Consider the following 12,348-nt stretch of genomic DNA (forward strand, 5'->3'; position numbering starts at 1 on the left):
AGTCCAAGCCACTTCTATTTCTTACCTGGATCACTGCAATGTCATTAACTGATCCCAGTGCCGATGCTCACATCCTGCAGTCTGGCAACATAGTATCTATAATCACAAATATAGCCCAGGCCAGTGTGGCTCAATGGATGGAGCATTGGCCTGGGACAAAGTGTCGCTGGTTCCATTCCTAGTCAGAGCGCATACCTGGGTTGCATGTCAGGTCCCCAGTAGAGGGCATGCAAGAGGCAACCATACATTGAAGTTTTTCTCCTTCTCTTTCTCTCTCCCTCCCCTTCTCTAAAAATAAATAAATAAGATCTAAAACACACACACGTGCACACAAATCTGACCATGTCATTCTCACATTGTAATCTGTTCATGGTGTGGTCATCGCTTTTCAGTGAGGTTTGTAGATCTTTAACAAGATCTGCAATGCCTTGCTTGAAGTCTGAACTCTTCACCAAGGCCTACAAGGCTTTATCTGTCTAGTTTTATCTTCCCCTGACACCTCTGCACTATCTATAATGCAGCCAAACCAGCTCTCGCTTTTTCAGTTAAGCCACTTGTTTGCCCCATCTCCAGGTCCTTGCTCAGACTGCTTCCTCCAACCACAATGCCTTTTCAAATCATTCCCTTTCAAACTGCATCAACCTGAATATCACTTTCTCGAAGACACTGTATCAGGTTGTATTTTTTCAATCGTGGCCACGGCAGAGCCATCTTTATGGTCCTATGTGCTTTCCCAGAACCCTGTTCCCTGTCCATCAAGAACTAGAGTGTCTTGAACCTTGAACCTTGAACTTTGGCTGTGGCTTCTCCAACCAATAGAGTATGGCAAAAGGGATGCTATATGATTCACAGGACTTAGGTCAAAATGAGGATGCAGCCTCTACCTGTCTCTTTTTTGGAATACTTGCCTTTGGAACTCATCCACAGTGTTGTGAGGAACCCCAAGAATACACAGAGGCCTATGTAAGCATTCTGGCTGGCAATTCTAGCTAAGATTTTAGCCAACAACTAGCAAAGCATCAAGTATCAAACATGTGAATGAATATTTTTCAGATGATCCCAGCCTCTGCACTCTGAGTCTTCTAGCTGAGCTCCAGATCTCAAGGGGAAGAGACCAGTCAAATCACTGTGCCCTGCATGAACACTTGACTCACTGAAATCCCGAGCATAATAGTGTGTGATTGATACACTAAATTTGAAATTAATTGTAATGCCTTCCTGGTAATTGGAACAGATGCCTCCCCTGGTTCTTCTCTGAAACTAGGTCCTATTCTCACAAATAATCCATAACTCTCCTGGTATTTTCTCTACATCTCTCATGTCTCTCTTGTCTTTTACCCTGGAAGTTTGATGAGGATACGGATTACATCAGCTCAATCCACTACTCTATTCACAGTATAGTTGATGAATATTTGTAAAATAATTGAATGAAAGTAGTAGAGATAATTAAAGGAAAAAGAGAAGCTTGACATTCAGAAATTGAAAACTGAAATGAAAAGCAGAGAAATAATGTGTATGTGTATGCGTGTGTTTTAAACAAATCTTAAGAAACAAATGAAGGTATAAGACTAAAGCTGTGCTCTGGAATTACCTGTTGGTGTTATTTGCATTTGTGAGCTAGGAGGAAGCTAAGGCATTAGTAAAATCAGTTGATGGCATATAGTGTGTTATAAAACAGAGCTAAGACCATAAAACCACGGGAATCAGGAGGAGATGAAACATACCTCAGTAAGTTAATAAAAAAAAGTCACACAGGCTTTTTAAAAGTCAGATTTCCAAGTGATGGTGTCACTCAAGAAATGAGAAAAGGGATGAAAGGAAATGAAGCAGGAACCGGTATCAGTCCCCTATTGTCCGCAGCTCTAAGTAACGAAATCAAAGAAGTATTTACTGCTAGATTGAGGCCAAGACACAGAAATAGGCATCAAAGGGCTTCTCTGCCTAACAGCTGTCTTCAACCAAGAAAACATAAATAGTTCACCGAAACTGACATGGATAGAGACCCCAATGCTCTCCTTCAGAGCGAACGTCGTAAATCAAAATTAATAATACATCTGTCTTTTCTAATAATGTCAGATGTGAAAATCACACAGGTAAGTTCTCTAATGCTATTTTCTCTCCAAGGTCTTAAGTTCTTTAGACTGGATTTTTCCTCTTGCTGAAATGTTCAAGATCCTAATTCTCAACCAGTCCTTATCGTAAGCTAATTTGTATTGAGATAAACAATGCTGCATTTGCAGAATTGATCTAATACAGTTCCTACGCTGAAGGAAAATATGCATAATGTAAAAGAGAAACGGATGGGTATGCATACTTAATTTGTTATCAAAGCCTTGATTAAAACTAGTTTCATGGCCGTTTTAAAAACTCTATGGGATTTTAAAATGGGTAGATAAACATCACAGATATGTAAGAAATGTGTTAAGGGAAATCAACATTTCTTCTGGAGAAGAGAAATAATAAGATGCTCCAAGGATTAGTGCTAAAATAGATTCAAGTTTTAACTAATGAGGAAGAGAAGACAGTAAATTCACTAAAACTCTACTGCAAAACCATGCACTTTGAGATAATAAAATGCCCAGTCAAGTGGGTTGTCTTGAAAGAAGTCTACAGTGAATAGAAAATGCTAGCAAAGCTTTACTGTGAGCATATGTAAGATAATGTATTATTGAGCAATATAATTGGGTCTGAGCTATCAGCAGAACTCAGAAAATAGTCAGTGAGGACTTTGTAGATTGACAATCCCCAAGGCATCGATGTAATGCACTCCTTTTAGCTAGTTTCTTTAAACAGAAAGTCTTTCAATACGCCACACTGCAGAAGTACCCAGGACGATAGCCTCTATTCAAAAACTAATTCCTGCACTGCCCGAATCAATCTCACAGCTCATCCAGTCTCGTTCTAATTTCCCAGCTATGATCCTCAGTGTGCTTTTACCTTCCTGTGACTGCTGCAGCCCTCAGATTTGACAACCTCACTTAGATCCAGCTAAAATCCTGCCGGTCTCCCCACTGCAAAGCATCACCAACACATCTCCTGCTGTCTATCTGGATAGAGGCGGCCTGTGCCGAAGAGAGTCCCCCCATAGGGGCAGGAGCTTCTCTAGAGAGACTGGGCATAATGTTCTCCTGAAGCCAAAAGAACCAAGAAAGTGATGCTAATGGGCATTATCATCGATATGTATTGTGAAGATTTCTATTTTTTTTCTTTCTTTCCTTCTTTCAGAGAACACATCTTATATGGGATGGCAACAAAAACTACGATTCGCCTTGTTGAATTTTGGTTGTGTGCATCCTTTCCATGACAGCATCGGTGCCAGAAAACTTATCTGAATTTTGCCTAATTTGTGTTTATTTTGCATGTATGTAAATTTCACTATCTTCTTCCTCAGTGGCTATCATCACATCACTGCATAATGGTCTTGGATTAAACTACACCATTGCCAAGTCTTGCACGAATATAAACAGACAAAAACTGCAACAGAAATGTTAAGCATGGATGCTTTCTAAGTTCCAGTAGGTGCAGTAATGGGCGCACCCGTTGAAACACACTGGTACCGCATAACTGAAAAACAGCATGTCTCTCTGTTTCTTTTAATTCCCATTGCAGAACACCACTATCTAAATAACTCATCTTCATGGTTTGTAATCGCAAAGTGCCGTACGCCTTCCTTTCAATTAAAATAATTTCCATATTATACCCAGTTTGTTTTTTAAAAAAGAAAAAGAAAAAAAGGCTGATTGAATTGGCTACAAGATTAACACACAGGCGTGACTTAATTCTGCATGAGATCACTTGTTCCTATTAGAACTATCTTCTTTTAATTCTGTAGATACCACCAATTCGTGTTTGAAACAGAGGTGTCTGTGATGGAATGCTGCAATTCCCTTTACATTCATGGTGTCCCAAACACAACAAAGGCAGATTTTTAAAACTTGTTGAGACCTTTGTTGGCGCCTTCAATATACAGGTTTTTTTTTAACTTATTCCAATTTGGTGCATAGTATGCTTCTGCCATCTACTGGAATAATGACATACTGCAGTTGCAGTAATTTTTGTAGCCCCGAGTGTAAACAATGGTGATTAAACTGGATTAACCAGACATTTTAAAGATCATTTCTCAGGATCCTAACACATATATTAAACAGTCACTTTCAACATTGCTAAGGAAGAGAACTTCCAAAACTGGAGACCCCCAGGGGGGGTCTAAGAACCATTGCTTTGTTCTAAAATTACTTTCTCTTTCCAAATGTTCTTTTAAGAAAGGAGTGTGTATATCTGTTTTAGATATGCAACATCCTAGTGAAACAAGAGGAAAAAGTCTGAATTTCCAAAGCCAGAACCTTAGATAATAAAGCATGAAATGCATAAGCAAACAAAATGCTCTTTTATAGTAAACTTCAATTTTTGTCGAAGATTAATTCTGGCTTTTTCCATAAATATGATCCATTTAATAATCTCCCCTTCATTTGACAGGAAGGGGTTTCCCGTGATCCTATATTTAGAGACCACTTTTAACATTCCACAACATCTTGAATGTATAAAAGCATTTTCATCTTGCAATTCTCTGCATCTGGTAGATTCAACATACTCGCCATCATCTGAGGGGTCTGAAAACTGAAGCAGAGAGAATTGGAGCAAGCAGACTCTCAAATAGCCCCCAGATCCCCCACCTCCTGGTACGTGTGCACAACCTCATGTATTCTCTTCTTTTGACTGGGGGAAGGACTTGGAGACTTGTCCTTAACAAAGAGACTACAGCAGAAGAAGTAATGGAATGTGCCTTCTGAGATTACCTTGTAGGACTTGATCTCTCTCTCTCTCTCTCTCTCTCTCTCTCTCTCTGCCATGTTATGAGCTCCCTGTGGGGAAGCCACAGAGATGGAGGAAGACCTCTGACCAATAACCAGGGAGGACACAGGGCTCTCAGTACAGCAACCCACAGGAAACTGGATCTTACCAAAATCACGTGAGTGCGGTTAGAAGGCAGTTTTTCCCCAAATGAACCTGTAGGAGACCACAATCCTGGAATTATCTTCCTGGGAACGCTGGTGGGGATCGTGTGCCAGGCTCCAGCCCAGCCAAGGCGTCTCACACGCAGAAGCCACTAAGTCCTAAGTTTGTTTTTCATTTTAAGCTAATAAATTTTTTGGGGGGGGTAATTGGATATGCAGCCATAGATAACTAATGTACAAATGTTAGGCAAATTCCCATAGCTATTATCCTGGCTAATTTTATAAAGGGAACAAACACTTTAAAGTTATTCTTAGTGAGTGAATAACACATGTTATTTCAGCAAATTAAAATTTATGCAGAAACAAAAGAAGAAATAAGTGATACCACAGCAAAAGTTTGCTGAGCACCTAGTCTTGGGAAGACTTAGTTACATTAGGAAAAAATCCAGTATCAAATGGGAAGGGCTATAAACAAAGCCTGTACACCCCTAACATTCATACGTTGAAACTCAATCTCCCAGGTAATGGCATTTGGAGGTGGGCTTTGGGGAGGTGGGGAGGTGGGGAGGTCGTGAGGGTAGAGCCCTTGTGAATGGGGTTAGTGCCCTGATGAAAGAGACCACAGAAGATGACCTTGCCCCATCCAGGTGAGATTATGGTGAAAAGTCGGACTTCCGTAAAGCAGAAGGTAAGTCTTTCGCTGACACGGAATAAGCCTCCACAACTGTTGTTAGAAATAAATATTTGTTGTTTATAAAGCCATCAGTCTGTGGTGTTTTTGTTATAGCAAAATACACTAAGACGAGGAGTCACATATAGGTAAAGATGAAGCGAAGATGAGAGGGAAGGATTAAATAAGGATGCTAATGTTGGGAGGGCTCAAAGAACATCGGGGAGAACATCACTGGGCAGTGAGCCTCTGAAACAGGCCTTGTAAAGCAGGCTAAGATTCCAAAAGGGGAAAAGAATTTCAAGTAACAGTGAAAACATATGAAAATGTATGGAAGTGAGAGAACTGGGCAGTTATGTCAGAGTGAGTGGTTCATGCAAGGGGAGAAACAAGAATAACTCTGCTGCAGTCAGATGGGCTAGTGGAGAGCCCTGCATGCCAGGTTCAAGATCTCTGCATGGAACTGACCCTGCTAGGACCCATTGCAATTATCTGACAAGGAGAAGGCTTTGACCAAATGAGCATTATTTTTCAACAAAGTGAAGGACGGGTCCAACTACCATCAGGAAAAATTGTGAAAAACTTTGAAATGAACCAAAAAGGTTATTGGGTAACTTCAATCATAAACTACACATATTCAGACCAGGAGCCAGGTGAAGTAGGGTCCAGGAACCAAACCAGGCCAGGGACCTATTTTCCTACATTTGAGGGGTTTTTTAAAGATTATTTACTTATTTAATTTGAAGAGGGAGAAGGTAGGAAGAAAAGAGGGAGAGATTTGTCTGAGAGAAACATCCATCTGTCACCTCTTGTGCATGCCCCCACCTGGGGCCGGGCCTGGGAACCAAACCGCCAACCCCTCACTTTGCAGGATGACACCCAACCCACTGAGCCACACAAGCCAGGGCATGTACATTTGAGTTTTGATTGATGTTTATGTTTTTAAAGATTTTAAGAAAAAAGTGGACAAGATGAATAAATGACAGCAACCATTACTCTCTCATTCTTTACCAAAAAAAAAAAAAATGTTTGTCATTCTCTGGTCTAAAGAACATCTTTCTCAGTTCTGAATCTAATGGATTTGCACTCTTTCAAAGAGTCCTTTGAGCTATGTTACAAGTCTGTAAGTTGGAGAAAACCGATAGCATTGCAAATAACTTGTCCATTAGCATGCGAATAAATTCGGTCTGATGGAAAGAGAGTTTATTTCTCCTTCCCATACCTATCCCTGTGGAAAGGAGTTGGTTTTGCTTCAAACTGTAAAATCATTTCATGGCCTATATGTTTTCTGTTCTTTGAATTGTCTTTTGAAGTGGCTGTAACACTTAACTGGTTACCTCATAAATTCATGAGTTAAATAAAACCCTTGACATGTGTTCATTTTCTGTTTTTTATGGCAGTCAGGATTTGGCCTTTTTATACATTTAGCCTTTCACAATGGGAAAAGAAAAAGATGATAAAGCAGAGGCGATCAAAGCTGTCTCTAAGACCTACTCGTGGCCCAAGGTATCATTAAATGCCCCTGAGCCCCGGGTGTCTCCAGTTGATTAGCTACTGGAGTTCAGCGGCTCCCCAAGTGCATATGGAGGTTAGAGACTAGGCAGGTAACTCAGCCCGCGTTTGATCTGAAGGCTGGTCTGGGGGTTAAGAGATGGAGGCTCAGTGGAATCCTGTGACGTCACTACTATTAGACAGTCAGCTGCAGGGACTAGACAAAGGGAAGATGCCTTTCAATAAAAATATAGTCGCGTGCTGCTGATCAATGGGGATATGTCCTGCAAAGTGTGTTGTCAGGCGATTTCGTTGTCGTGGGAACATCAGAGTGCGCCTACACAAACCCGGGAGGAAGAGCGCACTACCCGCCGAAGCCGTATAGTGCAGCCTGTTGCTCGTAGGCTGCAAGCCAGTGCAGCGTGTTTCCGTGCAAAACAGCACACAATTAAATCACATCCCAGAGAAAACAATGCTGTTGACAGACACAAGACGCATGAGGCTGCTCTCCACATAACACAGCAAACTTTTTTATACGCAAAAGAGTACTCTCTAAAATAATGATACAAGTGCAGTACATACATAAGCCAGTAACGTGATTATTTTTAAAGATTTTATTTATTTTTAGAGAGATGGGAAGGGAGGGAGAAAGAGAGAGAGAAACATCAATGTGTGGTTGCCTCTCACATAGCCCCTAATGGGGACTTGGCCCACAACCCAGGCATGTGCCCTGACTGGGAATTGAACTGGGGACCCTCTGGCTCCCAGCCCACACTCAATCCGCTGAGCTACACCACCCAGGGCCAGTAATGTGGTTTTTGCTTTTCATTTGTGCCCACAAAGTGGTGTTCGTAATCATAAATTTTCCAATACCTCTAGAAATAAATGGGTTAAAAATTTTAAACCTCGATTCTATGGGTTAAAAAATTGAAAACCTGATACTATCTGCATTAATATAAAAAAAGGTTTCAGAGTCAAATATTCCTCATTACTCCCTTGTCTCTCTTTATTTTATACAGAACTCAACTTTGTTTGTACATGAGAGGCATTATTAAGTTTTTTTAAGAAAATGGACTGTAGTCTGACCCCTGGCAAACCTATGGATATCAGCACTCAGTTAAAGGAATATGGATCCTGGTTTGAGGACTTGCTTTAGTCAACATACATCCAATAGGCAATCTCTTCTCATCTCCCTGGAGACCAGGGCGAGAACCTGAACGGGTAGAAACAAGAAAACACATACCCTCAAACTGAAGCATTGTTGAGGCGATAGCCATTTCCCATTCCCTTAAAGAAAACTGAGACCCACACACTGTGTGACAGTTAATTCCTTTCAAATATATTTGTTTTTGTACAGATCCAGTGACAAACAGAAAGTTAATCTTCAAGTAAAATACTGAGAAAAAGTATAAACATGGTTTTTTCTACCTGCTCTTATGAATTAAACACTCCTTTCTTTGGGTAAAACAAAGGCTTAGCTGCTTTTAAATGGCCTACAGCCAATCTAGTGATATGCATTCAAAAAAAATGTTATAGAACTGATTTATTACAGTCCTTCAGCATGACCAACAGCCTACTCCAAACAAAATCATTTCACTACCATCAAAACTACAGTTTACCAAACAGGATTTAATATACAGAATCATATTTTAAAGGAATCCTTAATGAGTTATAACTTTTTTTTAACAGAAACTTTGCATGCTGAAGCAAAGTACTAAGGTTCTCCTAAGGGTGTTGCATGCAATTAATCATAAAGATTTTTTAATGGAAAAATAAATTTATGTATATTTTAAATTATAGTATTAGGCAATCTTTTTCTCATGTGCTCTAGTAATTAAAATTTAAATTTGTAAGTAGAGCACACCAGTCTTTGGAATACTAAATCTGTTTGTTTCACATGTGACTACACAGGGCGGGACCCTGTAAGATTTAGGCTGGTAAATCGTCACTAACCATGCTGAGCTCTTCCTCTGTGCAAAATGTGTTTTTATTCTCTAAAGGCAGCTGCTGTGGTGTATCAGAGCATGCCTTGCCTCCAAATCAATCTTGTATTAAGCACGGGGTATAAATTATCTGTAATTATGTTAGATAATATGACACTCTCAAAAATGAGTTAACAAACATTTTGACTCTATATTTTATCCCTTTTTTCCCTTAAACTCTTCTATTTATTCAGACAAATAAAAATGTTGCCCAATTTGCCTGCAAATTGATTATCCGTTTAGGATAAGATTTGCTGAAATACAATACAAACAGAGAGATTATAGACATTGTAGACACTTGGTGTTTGAAGGAGGGTTGTTTGGGAGAATAGAAAAAGCATACATTTTGGTTTGAGAACACTTTACTCAAATCTGAGTTCTGACATTATTGGGAGTTAATCGCTTTGGTACTCAAGGGGATATCATATAGATCTCACAGATTTGACAGGTTCGAAGGAGCTGATATTATAAACGAACGAGTACATACGGTTAAGAGTTCGGTGAATGGCACTTCCATTTTTGTTGACCGATATCTATACCATGAAAGTTTGATGAGAAATAACTTGGATCCACATGCTTTTTCTTTGAGAGAAATATTTCTCCTGGCTTTGAACTGAGATTCTTGGGAGTAGAATAATTCATCAACAGGGCAGGAAACATTTCAACTTTATTTGCATCATTATTTTTGTTTAGATCAGCACCCAATTACAAAATCTGGATGCATTCAAGTCCAGTCATTTTGCATCGCCTGACACAGCTCACATGGCCCAGGACAAACCTATTCACCAGATAAATAATTCTAAGCAAACGTACCTGCCAGTGTGTTAACAGATATCAATTACTGTGTGAGAGCTAAAGCTGGAATTATAAGTTCACCTCTCTTATAATTCACTACAATTGTTAGTACAACAGAATCAAACAGCCCTATGATTTGACATGTCAGAATTCATGTCAATGAAAGCATATCCCCAGTTGCTCTGCCACAGACAGTCAATTTTTGCTTAGTTGAGTTATAAGGAAAGAGGCATGGTGATTTAGCAGAAAAATCAGGGAGCCCAGGGCCATAGACTGGATTTCCAGCCCACCTTCCAGCTACTATATTCTGGCTTAAGCATTGAGAATTTTTGCTTTTTCAGTTTCTTTATCTGCACAATAGCAACAAAGCCACCTAATAATGTCTATTTTGCACAGTTAAAATTAAGGATATAAAATATGAAAGCATGTTAAGGTTCAAAAGTTTTCGGTATGAAAATTTGCTGTAGAGAATATGGGAATCTATTTGCATGCTGCAACTGAGAACAATAGAATGGTTGGCCTACGTGGCCAAAATGATAGAACAAAGTATGTGTTGCCAAAAAGACAAATTTGCATGGGAATAAAATGAATAGCTCCTTGTATGCATTGCTGAGTAGATTTATGCTTTAGGATAAACACATTTGCCTCACAATGAAAGTAAGATTGAAGCAAAATGAACCTGTTAGAAAGAGAGGGAAATATTTGCTGCCAAAAAATAATAAAGTGCAAAATGAACCACAAAGAAACAAATGGACAAACTTTGTCTCTTTGCCAAGCACTGATCTTGGTCATTAGCACATCATGATCCGAAGGATTTGACTCCTGAAAAGTACTCACCACCTTTTTGCCTCGCCAGCAGGACCTAGGTCTAGAGTTTAACCACCCAGTGGTAGGTGGGATAATCCGGTCCCTTTTGCTAGTAGCAAAAACAGAGGCTTGGTGCTGACAGAAATTAAAAATAAAAAGATGTAAATTCCACAATGAGAAGCTTTTTATCTAAGAGTGAATTAATAACAGTTTGTTCATCCTGTAAGTGTAGAAGCCCCACACATGTATTGTTCTTTTTTGAAGTAAAACAACTTTTTATTCATTGTAAAAACCATCAAAGTCAAAAGACAAAGTGTGAGAAAATATTTGGCATTTTTATTATGAACCAAAGACTCGCAGACCTAGGTAAGGGCTAGCTTGCTGGAGTCTGAGGCATGTGACACAGAGCCAGCCATTCCCAGCTGGGACCACCCCACGGGTAGAAGAGACAAGGGGTTGAATGTTCATCACAAGTCAGAGGGAGCAAGTCATAGAGAAAAGATACCTTGAGGGTAGAAGTAATTTTGTTTGAGCACACACTTAACCCGAAGCGATGATTTCAAAAGGAAAACAGGAATAACTAAACATTCTGACCTCACTCTCTTCTCACTCCAGGATTTCCTCTGGGTGACAGGTGTCTCCATTGGCTGAAACCAGCTGGACCCCAGAGATCGAGACAGTCCTTTGATGGAGTCGACACAGGCCATCTTCTGGGGCAGGTTGAAGATCTGGAGGGGCTAGGACAGTACATCCAGAGCACCGGGATGAAGAATGGGTTGGGTTTAATAAAACACAATCTCACCATCCATGGACAATAATTTTTGGGGTTCATATTCGGTTTGTTCCTGGGACAAAAACTGCCTGAAATTGAACTATCCTCAAGTTTCTGGGAAGAAGCTCACTGGGTAATGGTGCATTGTTCCATGTGCTGCAGGATCCCACTGGTTAACTTTGAGGATGTTTGCATCAGCTCGCATAGGAAAGATGCCTCTGAATTTTTCTTGTTGCTTCCGATACCTTCCATTTGCATAAAGAAGAACTTATTAAAGTGTTTCTCAAACATGAATATGAAGAATACCAAACAAAAAGGTGAAAACATAGTGATTTACCTTTAGTGATATAAGAAAAGGAATCTTGCAAGTATTTTGAACTCAGGCTTTCCTTGCCCACCAAACTTGGCGTTAAGAGATTTGGTAACAGCAAAGATTCCACTAGGACCATGACTTTTTTTAACCCTTGTTCTTACACTCATATTATAGAAATGTCAGAGAAAGTTGCTCTTTGACTGGTCCATATCAGAGTCCAATAAACACTGTCCTTTTTTACAGAATGATTTCAATGGTAAACTCTAGAAAGGGAAATTCAGTTAGTCTACAATTTTAGTCATTCCAGCCATTGTGTATACGAGTACATACTTGACCAATTCTGATAACTACAAGATCTTAATGAACAAAAGTATGTGCGTGTGAACACACTCACACCATCCCATCTGTCTTCTGTTATCGTTAGACAGTTTCACACTTTTTTCTCTCAACCCTTCAAGATCAATGCTTAATAAAAAAATAGTTAAAATAACTATTGGTCCATTCCTCTCTTTGTGGAAAAGGCCTATCTCTGATTGTTAGCTCATTGCTAAAAATATGCAGAT

The sequence above is a fragment of the Artibeus jamaicensis genome, unplaced genomic scaffold (assembly GCF_021234435.1).
Source record: "Artibeus jamaicensis isolate MK-2021 breed Jamaican fruit bat unplaced genomic scaffold, CSHL_Jam_final contig_415, whole genome shotgun sequence".
NCBI lineage: Eukaryota > Metazoa > Chordata > Mammalia > Chiroptera > Phyllostomidae > Artibeus > Artibeus jamaicensis.